Source organism: Diabrotica virgifera, chromosome 7 (assembly GCF_917563875.1).
Source record: "Diabrotica virgifera virgifera chromosome 7, PGI_DIABVI_V3a".
Taxonomy (NCBI): Eukaryota; Metazoa; Arthropoda; class Insecta; order Coleoptera; family Chrysomelidae; genus Diabrotica; species Diabrotica virgifera.
The window spans coordinates 22,048,407-22,060,635 of record NC_065449.1 but is presented as its reverse complement, the minus strand read 5'-3'; the positions used below and the strand labels follow the sequence as shown (position 1 = coordinate 22,060,635).

Sequence of the window (12,229 nt, the reverse complement as noted above, 5' to 3'; positions counted from 1 at the left end):
TGAGTTGCCGCTCCTGCAATACTTAGAGCAATTTATCGATGGATTCCTATGTAGTTTTGTCTTCTAAATCCAAATCTGAAAACGGCATTTCGATATCTCTAACCGTCTTCGAGATAATCGACCTCAAAGTCTAAAATGTGACGTCACAATCCGTTTATTTTCTGCTGACACACTAAATGTCAGCTGAAATCGTTGCTAGTAAGTAGGCTAGTTTTTTTTAATCTGAATTTGTTAAGCAAAGCATAGGTTATTTACATTATTTGAGTTTGACACTTCGTGAATGTCAAACTAAATTTTAAATAAAGTATGAATAAAATATCAATGACATTTGATAGTGAATTTAATTATTATATAAAATAAATACGATGTTCAAAAATACAATTTGAGTATATTTTGAAAGCAATAATTTATTGACAATTTTAAAAAGGTTTATACGAGTATACGGCCTCCCCTTTAATGGGAGTAATGATAAATAGACTGTTCCATTTGTTATGAAATGAAAATTGTTATTATACTCGGTTCGCTAAACTCAGACACAACTGGCTAGTGATTTTAGTAGGTAATTTTTTTTACCAATTTTGCCAAAATTGGCAAGATTACTAATTATTTAGTAATTATTAACTATTTAGTAATTATTATTTTTGCCAAATTGGTAAAATTACTGACTAAAATCACTAGCCACACAGTTGTGTCTGAGTTTAGCGAACTGACTACCTATATGAAATGTTGTTTGGAATAAAAAAATTATCGTCTGATAAATATGTGCAATTACATCCTAAAGGAAAAAATATTTGAAGATTTTTCTCAAATTATGGATACCAATAACATTTTCATTTATAACTCTTTTATTTTTAATTTGACGAAGAAAAGTTATTCTTCATAAAAAGCTCTTCATGGTCTAAGATTTATGATGCAACCATCATATCAAATTTTATTAATTTTATATGAGATATATAAAAAATATGAATTTCGATCAAGAGTAAAGTACCTTTATAGTTCACAACATTTAAATTAGTATGATATAATTGTACATTAAAACATAATTTTTAATTCTAAACAACTTTTCATAATAGCAATTTTCCATATTATGAATTAAAATACGTAAATAAACAAAGTTTTCGTTATGATAATGCTCGCATTTTCAGCTTGTTTAATAGGCTTTTGACCTTGAATGAATTGTTTGCTTCTTTTTTGTGTTATTATATTTCTAAATTGTAATTTAACAATATTACCCGATTTCTTTATGGTCCTCTGTGGTTGATTTAAGACCTATAATTTAATAGACCTACAAAACTGTCGTCCCCAACAAACCATTACATTTTAAAAAGACCAAAATAAACAATTTGTAAGTAGAATTTTAGCATGCCATTTCGCTGATTACAACGTAAAGAGAATAATAACAAGGGTAATTTCAACAATGTCCATTAGCAATTCCTAAAAGCGTAATATCAAAACAACAAGCTACAACCGCTTACTTCACTGATTTTAAGTTACTTTTGATTTGTTCAAAACAGTGTGCAGACTTGAGCGTTTTAAAAATTTAGCCAAGAACACTGTAATACAGCGAATGGGGGAGTAATAATTTATTTATGGAAGTGAAGAGAACCTCTTAAAAGCTCAACTTTTAGGATTACTTATTTATTTAATATGGCCTACTTACTTACCTCTTAGTGTTACATTATTCTAAAAGATAACGTTTTATAATACTAAGATTTGTGAAAATTACGGGGCATCAGGTGATATTTATACAATGGTATATTATGTATTAATATTTTTTTTGAAGTGAAATAATATTTTATTGATTATTTTTTAATGATTTTAATTTTTAATCATGTATTATATAAATGATAAAGGCAAACGACACAATAAATCACATTCGTAAAGAAAAATAAATCTCCACTACACTTTAAAAATCATTTTTAATAATAAAATGTAATTTTGGTTTAAAATAATTTTTAGTTTAAAAGTTTAAAAGTCTTTAGTCAATGACTGTGAAATAATTTCTTAATTGTTATAAATAAAGTCACTACGATTTAAGAAAACAAAAACAATTATCTCGGCTTCAGTTGGTCGTAGACAATTTTTATTTTGTTTTGAATCTTCATTTTGTCTTCAGCAACAATAATCTGCAAGTTAGAGAGTTAGAAGGATGTATAGGGGCGGCTTCTGTTCTAAGTGTTTATAACGAAATTTGCTCCCTTATTTTCAAACCCGACATAAGAGGTTCAAAAATGTTTAACGCATTTATTTACATCAGAATATGAAAATATAAGTCTATAGAAGGAGAGTGAATCTAGGATTGACTCTCTACGATTTTTTTTTTCAAAAAGTTATAGCTTCCGACATTTGCCCCCTTGGGATAAACAAGTTATAATATCTTAGCAACAAGTTTACTAATTGGGCTCTACAATTTTTTTTATATTTGGTATTGAAAGATCTTCATTTTAAAGCCTTAAAAAATAAATAAAAGTTATTTTTACAATAAATAATTTAATTGCAAAAAATGGCCATTTTGGACCTTTCGCAGGCAGTTTTGCAATAACGTATTAACGAAATTAAACTTGGCATAGCTCAAATTGTAGGTTTTTAATTTACTACAATTTTCTATTGAAAAGTTTTTCTCTAAAATGAATATCCTAAGCTGCAAAATTAAAAATCTTTAAAAATTGCAAATTTAACAAATTAAAAACGTCATAAATAAAAAACCGCACAAAATTTTTGGTTACATTTTAGTAGCCGTTATTCCTGCCATCGTCCATTACAACACCTGATAGGTTTCAAAAATTCCTGAATTATATCACGTTTTTTCACCCACAGCTTGGGGTAGAAAGGCTGAACGATCAACGCAAAGAAAACAAAATGGATCATCATTCTCTTTGCCTTATCCCTATGCGGGGTCGGCTTCCCTAATTGGATTTCTCCACACAACTCTATCTTGGGTCATAGCAATGTTAATCCCCTTTACCAACATGTCCTGCCTTATCGTCTCCCCCCAGGTCTTCTTTGGTCTTCCTCTCCTACTCCTTCCAGGAATCTGCACTTCAGCTATTCTTCGTATTGGGTGATTAACGTCTCGACGTTGAACATGACCAAACCATCTTAACCTATGCTCTCTCATTTTGGCATCAATTGGTGCCACACCTAGACTTCCCCTAATATACTCATTTCTAATTTATCCTTCTTTGTCACTCCACTCATCCATCTAAGCATTCTCATTTCCGCCACATGCATTCGTTGTTCCTCTTTCTTTTTCACTGCCCAACATTCAGTTCCGTGCATCATAGCCGGTCTTATGGCTGTTTTATAGAATTTTCCCTTCAGCTTCATTGAAATTTTTCTGTCACACAACACACCACTCGCTTCTTTCCACTTCATCCATCCAGCCCTAATTCTACTGCATGCATCTCCATCTATTTCTCCATTACTCTGTAATACCGATCCTAGGTACTTAAAACTATTGCTTTTCACAATCATTTCACCATCCGAAGCTACCATTTTATTTGTAGTAATTCCATCTTTAAATAAACATTCCAAATACTCTGTTTTTGTCCTACTAAGTTTTAAACCTTTTTCCTCCAGAGCTTGTCTCCACTGTTCCAGTTTTTGTTCTAAGTCTCTTTCACTATTTTCTATTAACACTACATCATCAGCATACATTAGGCACCATGGAATACTACCCTGTAGTTTCGTTGTTATCTGGTCCAAAACTAACGAGAATAAATAAGGACTAAGCACCGAGCCTTGGTGCAATCCTACTTTCACCTGAAATTTATCAGTCTCTCCCACACCTGTCCTAACACTAGTCGTAACTCCATCATACATATCTCTCACAATCTTTACATATTCGCCAGGGACTCCTTTCTTATTGAGTGCCCACCATAGAATCTCTCGAGGAACTCTATCATATGCTTTCTCAAGATCAATGAATACCATATGAGCGTTGGTCTCTTTATTCCTGTATTTTTCCATCAGTTGCCTTACAATGAAAGAAAACAAAATGGATAGTGGTTCGAAAAATTAATATCGAAGACTCGGTACTAAAATTAGATAACAAAATCCTGGAAAGGTTGGAACACTTAGGATATACTGGATTGATTGCAGGGTTCACAGTAAAGAGGAAATTTCGACCAGAATAAAACTTGCACACAATTGCTTTATAACTGGCGTTCTGGACCTAAATATCGCTTGCTCCGGCTGATCATTCAGGGCAAAATCGCTGGATCCGAAGAAAAATTCGGCTGGGTCCGAAGAAAACAACTGTCTTGGCTAAGTAGCATTAGACCACGGACACACTTCGACAAGCTTTCAGAACCCAGTAGAACTCCCTCAGCGGCTGAATCTTCGATCAAGCTCACAGCAAGTTCAATAAGGGGCGTAGCAAGGGCTTGGCGATCACTATTTTTTAGCTTTTTTTTATGTAATTATGTTTATTTACAATCTACATCATTGAAAGAGTATTAAGTAAATTTGTTCCATGTTTTGGGCATGAAGAAGAGACTTTGATGTCTCTTCTTATTCTATTTATGTTTAAGTTTTAAAATAGGTCCTGGGGCCAGGTTCTATCTAGGCTCCTTGTAGCAGGGCCATTATGGAAGAATTCCCTTACTAACTCATTGTCATGGTGAATGGTACGCTCATGTTGTGACTCCGTGGCTCGATGGATTTCTTCTCTGATGAAAGGTATATTTAAGTCTTCGTGAAGTGTTTGATTGCTTACGTACCATGGTGTATTCACTATTGATCTTAGAACTCTAGACTGGAATCTTTGGATGATATTCAGTGATGTTGACTTTGTACAACCCCAGAGGTGTAATCCGTAATACCAAATAGGTTTGAGTATTGCTTTGTACAGAAGAATTTTGTTTTGGATGTTGAGTTTTGATCTGCGCCCAAGGAGCCAATACATTTGCCGGAATTTCAAGTCTAGCTGTCTTCTTTTGGTCTGGATATGTTTCTTCCAAGTAAGACGTTGGTCAAGATGGAGGCCAAGGTATTTAGCGTCTGTTACTGTTGGTATTCGTACATTTTTCATTCTTACAGGTGGGCATGTGTTGAGGCGGTTGGTAAACGTTATTTGAGATGATTTTGTTTTGCTTACTTTTGTTCGCCATTTTGTGTACCATTCACTGAGTAGGTCCAGATGGTGTTGCAGGTCTTGTGAGGCATGTATGGGATCTTCATTTACAGCTAGTATTGCTACGTCATCAGCAAAGGAAGCGATCGTAGTATTATGAGACTCTGGTATATCGGCTGTGTAGAGTGAGAAAAGCAGCGGCCCGAGAACACTATCTTGCGGAACTCCGGAGTTAATAGGACAGAGGCTGGATTGTTGGTCTTTGAATTTTACAGAGAAATATCTATTTGATAAGTAGGGTTTGATTAGGAGGAAATAGTTACTAGATAGTGCTAATTTTACTTTGTAAAGCAGACCTCTGTGCCAAACTTTGTCAAACGCTTGTGAGATATCTAGGAATACAGCGTTACAGTATTTTCTTTCTTCGAGAGTTTTTGATATTTCATTTACTATTCGATGGACTTGTTGTGTAGTAGAGTGATTTTCCCGAAAACAAAACTGATGTTCTGGTAGTAATGTTAGGAATTCATGATCTGCGTATATTCTTTGTAGCAGCAATATTTTAAAAACTTTGCTAACGATTGGGAGTAGGCTGATGGGTCGATAAGATGTTACTTCATTGGGCGCTTTGCCTGGCTTAAGGATCATTATGATTTCTGAAAATTTCTATATTTTTGGAAAGTACGATAAGCTTAGCATGCGATTAAATATTACTGTTAGCATAATAATGGCCTTACGAGGAAGTTGTTTTAGTACTTGTGGCGAGATTAAGTCATAACCTGGAGTCTTTCGTGAGTTAAGTTTGGTTATTTCTTTCTTGACTTCTATAGGAGTAAAACTTTTGATTGGAAGGGACATTTGACATGCTGCGTTAATTAGTTCTTCCACTTCTTCATCAGGGTCTGGTGGCTCGGTTTGAAATACACTCGTAAGATGTTCAGCAAAGACGTCCGCTTTTTCTTTGTTGGAACGAGCCCATTGACCATTTGGTTTATGGAGGGGAGGAAATTTTCTAGCTGAACACATTCTCCTTACTCTCGACTCTTCAGCTTATTTTAGCAAGATAAATATAAGCTTATTTTGTGGTATTCATCATCATTCAGCCTATACTTGTCCACTGCTGAACGTAGGTATCCCGTAATTCACCCCACGAATTCCTGTCTTGAGGCGATTGTATCAAATTTTGGCATATCCGCTTCAGGTCATCTGTCCATCTTGTTGGTGGTCGTCCCTTGCTTCTATGTTGATGTTCTCATTCAGAACGGGGTTTGTCATCACTTGTGCTTTTGAGTGGTTGATCTATAAACCCACTTGTGTAGAGGCATAGTAGAGCCTTTCGCACATTTTGATGGCATGATCAATGCGATCGGTTATTAGGACTATGTCGTCCGCGAACCTGAGGTGACTAAGTTGCTCTTCAGTTATGTTTATTCCATGGTATGGTGTAACGTTGCAAACGTCACATCTTTGATATTTTATTTTTAAATAATTATTTTACTTTATTTTCTTTAATATTTCATTAATAATTATCTTCTGTATTTGTTTTACCAGTTTTCTTCGTTAAAAACTCGTTGACGCCCTCTTTTATTATCTTCCGCGTTGACGCCCTCTCTTTTTATTTAAATCATCAACTGAACATACTGAAAGTACCCCGTATATCCTTACTCTGTAGATATCTGTCTTTTAATACGAAACATGCCTGCCACTTCCTACGTCCCACTGTCATGGCAGTGACAATTCTCAATATAGTGGTGGAAAATTAATTTCGGTATAAAAGCCAAAGAAACTTCAAAATTAAAACATTTCTATTTCAAAAATCACCTCTCTTGGGGTAAGAATATTACATATCATATTTTAATTACATTTCTACATCAACAGTCTTTCTAATAATTTTATACCTAACCTCCAATGTCAACGCATGTGTTTTGATATTTTAGTTTTAAATAATTTATCTTTTTAACTTACATAATATATGCATGTGAGTAATCAAATAATTTAACTATTCCCCTCATATTAATTCCAGTTAATTTACCCTTACCATCTACTAGTTTTTGAATACAATTTGGCAAAGGTACAATTTGGTTTTTTAACTTCTTGATTGTCACTTATACGCATTATTCTTCTAGTTTTTGGAAAGGAATCAAATCTTTCTCTCTTCGGGAGCCTTCAGCATAAAGCCTATCGCCGGCGATGACACTAAGGCTGACAGCAATGAGACCATGACATCTAGACTGCAACGACTATCATCTCCAGCTGCAGGGGCCTAGGGCCGAACGTCTGCCCAGGTCTACAAGAAGTCTACAGCAGTACCATTCGACATCAAGAAGTTACCATCGAACCAGATACCAAAAGCCATAAGTATAATCCTGAATTGTTAGTTTTTGGCAAGCATTTGAATATATTTGATAATGCATTTAATAAGTCATATTTTTATTATATCTTTATTGAACAATAAACATGATTGGTTAAAAATACTGTTTTGTTTACTTCAATTCTAAATTTTCAGAGTTCATATCTAAGATTAGGACATGACGAACACACACCCAGAGAGACTGAGCTAAGCTAGGGTAAACGATAACTATCCTAGTTGGTTGAAATATTATTTCCGAATGGTGTTTCAATGAGCTGGGGTAGTCTATCGCCTTGTTTTTTTTTTCGTTTCAATGGTATTAGATTTTTTGTAATATTTCTCACAACTCACGTTGTGAGGTTTTTGACGTAACTTAAAGCCAAACGGGATATAACAGAAAAGGATAGGAACTAATTTAAATATGTACTGACATTATACCTCGTCTATCGGCCAGAAAGTTATATTAATCGGTTGAATTAGGCTATATCTGAATAAATGCAACCGACGATTTTGATTCTATTGTTGCAATCGCTTTCCAAACTCCATACACCTATTAACATTTCCTAACCACTGAAATTTATTGGAAAATGCATTTCAAACTAAATCTATAAATTAGTTGTCTGTCGAATCCGAACACCACCGAATGCCAAGAAACTTCTCTCACGGTCGGCTTGGAGTGGAGAATCATTACGTTCAATTGTAATTGTAACAAGCGTTTGTTATCGTATTGCACGATTCGGAAATGTAGTGAGCTTCAATAATATCAAAGTTCCTCGCTAACAACAGTGCTCGATATTTTGGAATCGAGGACTTTTAGCCCAGTAAATGACCTGAGTTTCGAGGGTTTTTGGCACTAAATTGGTGCAAAGAGATTAATCGGGGTTTTTGGGGTTGCTGAACAAGAATACGCCATCAGAACGGGCCCCCGGTGTACCTGAAGCCCAAAATCCCTCCAAACATCAGAAGATAACTTAGCAGTGACCTTGTAACGTTTGAAAAGACTCCAACATCAGTTTTATATCCTGTCTCTGGCTATCCTGTATCTGGCTATTTTTGTTGTTATTTTGCCAGTATATGTGATAGAGCAGAGGTACTGGGTTCTTTCTGTGGTGGTGGATAAACTAATTTCAGGGCTATCTTATGGAGTTTTTGGTTTAAAATTCCATAAAAATTCCATTCCAAAAAACTCCATAAGAAAGCCCTGAAATTAGTTTATCCACCACCACAGAAAGAACCTAGTACCTTCTGCTCTATCACATATACTGGCAAGATAACAACAAAAATAGCCAGATATATAAAAAAGAAAGGAATAACACCAGCTTTCAGAACTAATAAAAACATAAGCAAATATATTAAGAACAATAAGAGCCGAAAGAGAAAACAACTACAGAGTGGTGTTTACAAACTAACTTGTGGTGACTGTCCGAAAACTGACATCGGTCAAACTGACAGAACCTTTGACAAACGGATAGCAGAACTCAAAAGGGCTTTCAACAATAGAAAAACAGACACTTCTACATACGCACTTCACCTTCTATCATAATCATTCTTTTAATGAACAGTTTCAAATTCTCTATATTCAAAATAAAGGCTTAAACTATCTTTATGAGAATCTATGGAAATTAATAAATTGAAAAATATAGATATGATTCTGAATGACCAACTCGAGACAAACAGCTCCCCACTACTCAACCTTTTCAGTTAAAGACTTTTAAAAAGGCAAACACATAGTAAACTAAATCACTTCAGAAATGCACTTTGCCGAAACAGCTGTAGTCAGTCACATAGTTGTAATAAATGTTGTGGAAGTATAGAAAACAAACGTTTTCAGTGTTTTATTGTTGAATAATGCTACAATTTGTAAATTTTTCAGGAAACATAAAAATCTTTCCATTCATAGCTGGGTATTTTGAGGTAATACTATATTTTATATAAGTATTATAGGTTATAAATGCATGTTTCTGAAATAGTTACCAAAAAAGCCTAAATGTTACTTAGTTTTTTTGATATTCAGCTTTGAATTTTGTGAATTTTGTTGTTTTCGAAATGAACCATAATTTTTAATGTTTGTACTAAAACTTTCTATATTTTCACAAAAGAAACAGTCAAAATACACAAGTAAAGGACATGTGTTGTTTTTGAACTGACCGAAAAAGATACTGACCTACCATACAATATTTAAACATACAGTAGAACCCCGCAAATCCGAACTAATTGGGGGGACAGCCTGTTCGGATTCCGAAAAGTTCGGATTATCCGAAAGTTTACCTTAACTAGTAGTTCAAAGCTTTCATTGTTATTTTGAGTAGCCAAACGTTCTCGCAAGAGTGTGGACAATATTTTTGGACTCAAGTTGACTACAAGAGAATCAAAGTAAGTTTGTGTTTAACCTTTATAAACACTTTATAAACCTATATATTAAAGTATAATATTTATTTTTAAGAAATTTTAAATGTCAAAGTCCTAGTAATCCTACATTGTCCAATTTTCTGGCTTTACTCTGTATAATAAATATGTTTTTAAGTTTTTTTCTTGAATTTCTAAATTTTTTTCACTTTCCTTTGGTTCGGATTTGCCGAAAGTTCGGATTCGCGGGGTTCGGATTTACGGGGTTCTACTGTACCTACAATATAAACAGTAACTGGCGTTGTTTACGCGCAGAATTGTTGATTTAAAGCTTAAAACAATGATGGCGTCGAAAAGTCATTTTCGCCAAAATATAGACTTATATTGGTTTCGAAATGACCCGATTCAATTACGCACTGCCACCCATTTTTCTATAGTAGACTTTTTTCTTGACATCATCCTGAACATAATGCAAAAAGTTGCAAGTCTCAAGGTGGTGTATTTAAAAATCGATTTATTCCGGTGTTTTTAGTGCTAAATGCTCTGATCTAATAATGTGCTGTAGAAACTAGTTTTGCGCTAGTAGCATGAGCTAAAACTCTACTTCTACGAGGTCTAATAAATACAACATTTTTTGAAGTTATACTTCTTTAGGCGCAATTGAGGGTGAAATTTTAACATTCCCGGCGCATGCGCACAACGACAGTATGGTGTCGCTAAATCTTTTAAATTATGTAGCGCAACTAAGGTGTGCGTGAAAAGAATATATTAGTGTTTTTAGTAAATATATTTATTATAATTTTTGTGTCTTTGGGAGTACGGTAATAAATATTATTGAAAATGTTTATTCCATTATCTATGTGTCACCGCGATTGTCATTATTATGACCGAGAAATAATCGTATGTAAGGGTAACCTCGGTAGCTCGTCGATAGAGCATTCGCCTAGAAATCGGAAGGTCCCACGTTCGAATCTCGGACAATGCATATTTTTTTGGTATTCTTTTAGTTCTTTCGAAAATTAATTTAATATTTAAATACAATACAAAAAAACTGTTTAAAGTAGATATATTGATTTCGTTGAAATCATAATATAGAAGTATAACTTCTTACGTGCGTACAAAGTACACACACACATTCTTTTTTTGTTTCTACATTTTTGCTAAGAATTTTTTCGATGAAATACTTACTTACTTTGTAAGTTCTTTGCGGGAGACCGTCTAAAAACATGTTTTTTCTTTGTTGAAAATGAACATTTTTACTCGCAAATAACTCGAAAAGTATTGACTTAGTGAAAAGACTCTATAGAACGAAAGTTCTATAGAGTTGCTTAGAATTAGTTGATTGATCCATTTCCGGACTTTTTTAAACGCGTGTTTTTTCACCCTCGACAAGGGTTGAATGTCACCCCCAAAGTAAAGGCAACCGACGGCACAATTCTAGTAATGAAGTAGAGGGTAAAAGGAACCTAAATCCAAATTTTTGTGCAATTCGTTGGTGACTCTGAAAATTACAGGGTATCGCCGTATTTCATGTTCATTTACTGTCCTAATTTCAGAATCGAGGACTTCGATATGACGACCAATAAAGGAGGCGAGGGTTTTAGTTCGGTGATATTTTTGAGTCCTTCGATGGAATATCAAAATTAGGGCAAACATTTGATTTTGTATTCGAGAGGATTGTCTTCGTTAATGGTTTCGAAGACAAAGGATGTCTTGCTTTTAGTTGTCAAATTAATAATATATGGAAAATTATCAAGGCCGATAAATTAAATACTTACCTGTTTCAAAATTTGAGACCGACCCATTAATTAGTTTAAGAGTTATTCTAATTGTTTATCCCAGAAACCTTAATTTTGCATAAGACAGAAAATAATAAAGATAGGGCAATTTTGCGTATGCCAAATGAAAGCAGGAAACTGATGCTATCAAAATGTACTAAAAAAAGATAAAAAAATTATCTAATCTAGTCAAAAATCCTAATGCCAAATTTGTGAAATTTTGTAGTTTATAAACATTTAGAATAACTTTAAAAATATTCTCCGTAGAAAAAATCATTTTACATATTATAGTCTAGGCGCCAGAGGGGTCACCGTGTCATATTCAATTCTGATGGACAAACTCGACGGTTTCTTATGGATTTTTGGCTGCTGATTACGCATTTCGAGGGGGGATTTCGATCCGAGTGGTCAAAAAATTGTTATAAACAATTTAATTGTTTATAAATTGTTTATAAGGCTCTGGCTCATAAACTAAAAGAGATAAAAAAATGTTTCAAATAAAATTGGTTCCCTAATAAAAAACAAAGACAAAACCGTTTACTAAACTTAAATCTAACAATTAGAACTCAAGATATTGTAAAATTAGTGCACAATGCAAATTGCAAATTGCAAAATAAGTATTTTTCGAAGCTTTATCGATCGTAACTCGGCTTCTACGCACGCAAATAAGTCTTAGAAGGT

General features: G+C 34.0%; 1 protein-coding gene across 2 annotated transcripts in view; it reads right to left on the bottom strand.

Annotated features, from left to right (window-relative positions):
• LOC114325983 (Krueppel-like factor luna) overlaps positions 1-12,229 on the bottom strand; it is a 215,355-nt gene that overhangs the window by 134,892 nt on the left and 68,234 nt on the right. The window lies entirely within an intron of this gene.